This window comes from Penaeus monodon, chromosome 3 (genome assembly GCF_015228065.2).
Source record: "Penaeus monodon isolate SGIC_2016 chromosome 3, NSTDA_Pmon_1, whole genome shotgun sequence".
Classification (NCBI taxonomy): Eukaryota; Metazoa; Arthropoda; class Malacostraca; order Decapoda; family Penaeidae; genus Penaeus; species Penaeus monodon.
Window position 1 is genome coordinate 59,037,959 of NC_051388.1, and position 5,000 is coordinate 59,042,958.

The window sequence follows — 5,000 nt, forward strand, 5'->3', positions numbered from 1 at the left end:
GTCTGAAAATGAAACCATATTCATATAACTTTAACTACTGATATAATGTGACACTATAAGCACAGCTATATGCAACAGCAGCAACAACAACAACAACTGATTACGTATAAGTGACAAAATAACCTAACTCCTAAGGCAACAACAACGAGGAGGTGACAGCTTACACCTGATGCCATAACCACTAACGCAACAACCAAACTAATCCTCCCATTACTAGACAACGAACGTCAGCGTTCACTCTGCTACTACAAACACACCGAAATCCAAACCACCAGTTTATGTAGAGAAAACCATGAGTTTGGACTCGGGAGCTGTTAGAGTGGAAATTGATAGAGAGAGAGAGAGAGGAGGAGGAGGAGAGAGAGAGAGAGAGGGAGAGGGAGGAGGGAGGAGGGAGGGAGGGAGGGAGGGAGAGAGAGAGAGGAGAGAGAGAGAGGAGAGAGAGAGAGAGAGAGAGAGAGAGAGAGAGAGAGGAGAGGTGAGAGAGGAGGAGAGGGGGGAGAGAGAGGAGAGGGAGGGAGGGAGGGTGGGAGAGGGAGAGGGAGAGAGAGAGACAGACAGACAGACAGACAGACAAACAAAGACAGAGACGAATACAGACATACAAACAAGCAGACACACACACACAGACAAACAGAGGAGAAAAAAAGATGTTGGTCTGAAGTTAAAAACTTTATGATGTAAATTTTGAGCGTTAGACCTGCTGGGAAGGGCGTGTGAGCTCCTCCTCTGGCCATGGTAAGTCAGTGAAGGACAAGTGTGGGATTTTCTATTTGCTGGGAGGTCTGTATTTATTTGTCTGTTTGTCTGTTTAGGTGCAAGTGTGAATGTGTGTGTGTGTGTGTGTGTGTGTGTGTGTGTGTGTGTGTGTGTGTGTGTGTGTGTGTGTGTGTGTGTGCGTGTGTGTGTGTGAGAGAGAGAGAGAGAAGAGAGAGAGAGAGAGAGAGAGAGAGAGAGAGAGAGAGAGAGAGAGAGAGAGAGAGAGAGAGAGAGAGTACATCTCAAAAAAAAAAAAAAAAAATCAAAGATAAAAAACGACATATCTGAAGAAAATCAAGAAAGAAGAGAAGTAACACACGTGGAGAGAGAGAAGGAAAATATAATTGTCATGATATCATTGCTCCGCGCTGCAACCAAGCCCAACCGTGACCATCCGTTTTCTTTGAATCCGACGCACAAATTATTTTTTTTCAAGGATTTTGCATCTTTATGCCTTAATGATAAATGAATATTGTGTATATGTTTATTACATACACTCACATGTCCACGTGTATGGATATACAAGGGTAATGTAATGCATAAATGGAGAAATAAATACAGATAGATAACCAGATAAACACTTATTGTAAACGGATAGATAGTTAAGAGAGTAGACATATATATACAGAATATATAAATGCTATGACAATATTAGTTCCACCTCACCAGTCTCATCATCACAACACCATAACAAGTAACATTAAGTTTAATTAGAGTTGCTGGAACCATTATTGGAGATGGTTCCACACACACACACCAAGATCTTATGTACGTGGCTGGTTAATATATGTAGCCTGCTACCTGCTGGCTTTGAATTAGAATTTCGCTTCAGAATGGTATTCATCTGTGTTTCTCTTCCCTCACAAACCAGTCCGTCGCTCTCGCAAACGGCATTTTTTGTCATATTCCTCCGGGCTTTCACCTGCTCTCTCAGCGAGCCGCAACGGGTTACTGCCATTTGATTTAAAATATATATTAATTGTAATAGATGATCGCATTCTTCCTTCATCCCAAAATGAAAACTTGCGTAAACCGACGATTTCTGCATGTCTAACCATTTTTTTTTTCAATTCCAGGAATCAAGTTTTCCAATGACTGTTTAAGCAACGCTGATACGCAACCCGTATTTATCGAAGGAGCACAAAAAACTCGTCTTCGTGACCCTAAGGCTTCGAAGTTTCATGATTTCCCCGCAAGGTGGCAGCAGCAGCCGTCACGCTGACCTCGACCTCCTGTGATTAGAAATTTTAGCTAACGCAATAGCAGTAAGAACGAAAAAGAAAAGGGATATCATAGTCAGGTAATATCATGAACTGCTGCAATATGAAACTTGAAGTGAAACTGTTCAAGGGCGGGAAAAAACGACGGAGGAGCAATGTCATGTAGAAGTGAAAAGGGAAACTGACGGTAGAATCTCGACACAGAGGAGATTCAGAGTAATGGTGGATATTATTTTATTTATTTATTTTTATTTTATTATTATTATTATTGTTATTGTTATTATTGTTATTATTATTATTATTATTATTATCATCATTATTATTATTTATTATTATTATTGTTATTACTATCATTATTATTATTTTTTTTTTTTTGAGGTTAGATTCAATTACAGTATTGTCATTTGTGGCAGCACGTGAAATGGTCAAAATAATAATTATGATGATAAAAACAAGTATTGGTGATAATAAAATAAAATTAATAACGGCAATGTGACCATGACAATAGTGGCTTATACCTATGATATATAAGGAATACATGCATCAGAAGCATATTTTCAATAATAACACAGAAAAAATGCCTATATGTAACACTGAACATCCTCCTGAAAATATTTTGACACCAACCTACATTTTTATAAACCATTCATATCAATACATTTGTTGCGGACATTCTATGTTTAGTCTAACAATTCCCTTCCCTCACAAAGTCTTTGAAGAAAACGAGAAAAGGGCTTTGTTTTGATTCAGCGAAGAAAGACAGTATCTCAAGGCAGACCTAAACAGACCCTCCCATACACTACCTCCCCCCCCTCCTCTCTCATTCCCCTGTAACCCTACACTCTACATGACCTAAATACTGGCCGACTGTCGTATCGTTCTGCTCCTCCTCCTCCTCCTTCTTCTTCTTTTTCTTCTTCTTCTTCTTCTTCTTCTTCTCTTCTTCTCTCCTCTCTCTTTTCTTCTTCTTTTCTTCTTCCTCTTCTTCTTCTTCTCTTCTTCTTCTTCTCTTCTTCTTCTTCTTCTTCTTCTTCTTCTTCTTCTTCTTCTCTTCTTCTTCTTCTCTTCCTCTTCTTCTTCTTCTTCTCCTCTTTCTCCTCATTTTTTTTTTTTTCTCACTCTACATATTAACATATTTATTCTTTCTCTTTTCTCCTTCTACATTTCTGCTCTCCTGCTTTTCTTTCTCCTTGCTCTTGTTCTTATTTTCATTATCGTTTTTGTTTATACTATTATTAATAATATTATGACTACTTCTTTATCAGGTTCTCCTATTTCTGCCGTTTCATCGATGAGGTCGGGAAAATAACGTATATGAAAATGTGTTGCGGAGATAATAATATTGATGACAGTGAACGGAAACAAAAGTCGTATGTTAGCCCTGAAGAGAAGGCTTACCCTGACAGAATACATTCGCATCATAATATTTACGTAAATTACACTCGCATTATAGTAACAGCACAGAGTACTCATAATCATTGAGTACATTCTCGTCATAATCATTGCTCAAAGTACATTCACAACAGAATAACTACGTCTTCTATATTACGTCATTGTGTTCTGCTGTTATTTGACATTTGACGTTATTGTCTATTGTGTCTTGAGTGTAATCACTTTTTTGTGCCATTTTTATGTGTGGATTCTTAGTTTTTTTCCCATCATGTTGGTGATTCAGTACACGCACTCTCTCACACACACACACGCACGCACGCACGCACGCACGCACGCACCCACACACACACACACACACACACACACACACACACACACACACACACACACACACACACACACACACACACACACACACACACACACACACACACACACACATTTAAGAGCCAGGTAATGGATATTTACTGAAATTCATTGGACGTGGTCATTAAAATGGTCTGTATTTTTTCACGCAATTTTGTCACGTGAATACTTGTTAATTACATTCAAATTCATCCATACATTTGATTGAAAAAGCATTGTCAGCTTCATCAACAACCAGTTCAAACTTTTACAGTCAGAATTATTATAATTATAATAATGTTATAATTATGTTTGTGAAATGTGATGATAGAATGATAGGGATGATGACGATTTTGATGACGATAGTAAGGATGATAATGATAATAACAACTTCAAAGCTATAATAAGGGAATGACGATTGTGATAATCATGATAACGATGTAATGGCAGTAGTAGTAAAGGTAGTAGTAGTAATGGTAATTAAAAAATAATGATGATGACTTTAAATAATATGAGTAAGAAGAATGATTGATGACAACAACGGTAATAATGACAAGCTATTTACTCGTACCATCACCACTAGAGCATTATAGTAACGTTGTACCTTTGTACAATCTCCCGCTCCCCTACCAGAAAAAATTATGGCATCATCAAGCTATGATAATGCCATACTTATTATTATCTATTTAAGAGTGTGAATTGGTAATCAACTAAAGGGGATGATATACTTTAATTGATATTTGACTAAATTAGCAATCCGATCGTTCGTTTTCACAAGCGATGAAGAAAGATTCCATTATGAGCTTTTTTCTTCCTTCTTCGTAAGGTGAAGCTAACATTTCTGGACCAGTTTTTGTGTTCGTTTAAAGTCCCGGGGTTATGGGAGGAGTAGTTGCCATCGCCCGTTGCATGTGTTGTCGCTTGAATTCGAGGTTCTGTTTAATGTTCCCTTTTTTATTTGTTTGTTCGCTTTTCGAGGGAGGAATGCCTTACGAAATCAACCCATTGGCATTCTTACCACGGGCCACGAGCGACGTAAACAATGGTCGAGGCGCGTGCGTAGGGTAGATGGACCGGAGCGTTGGAGAAAGTACCGCTCGCTGTTGCCCAAATAAGGCGCACGGGGCGGTTACTTTCACTGGTAGGCTGGACACGGGTCGGAGTTTTAGCCTTCTGGGTTCAACCACGACCCATGTCCAACCATAACACTTGCGTTCAGAGTCCATTAAAGGGATTCGAGCGCTAAAAATGAAGCGTTTTGAGTGGACCGCTTACCAGGGATTT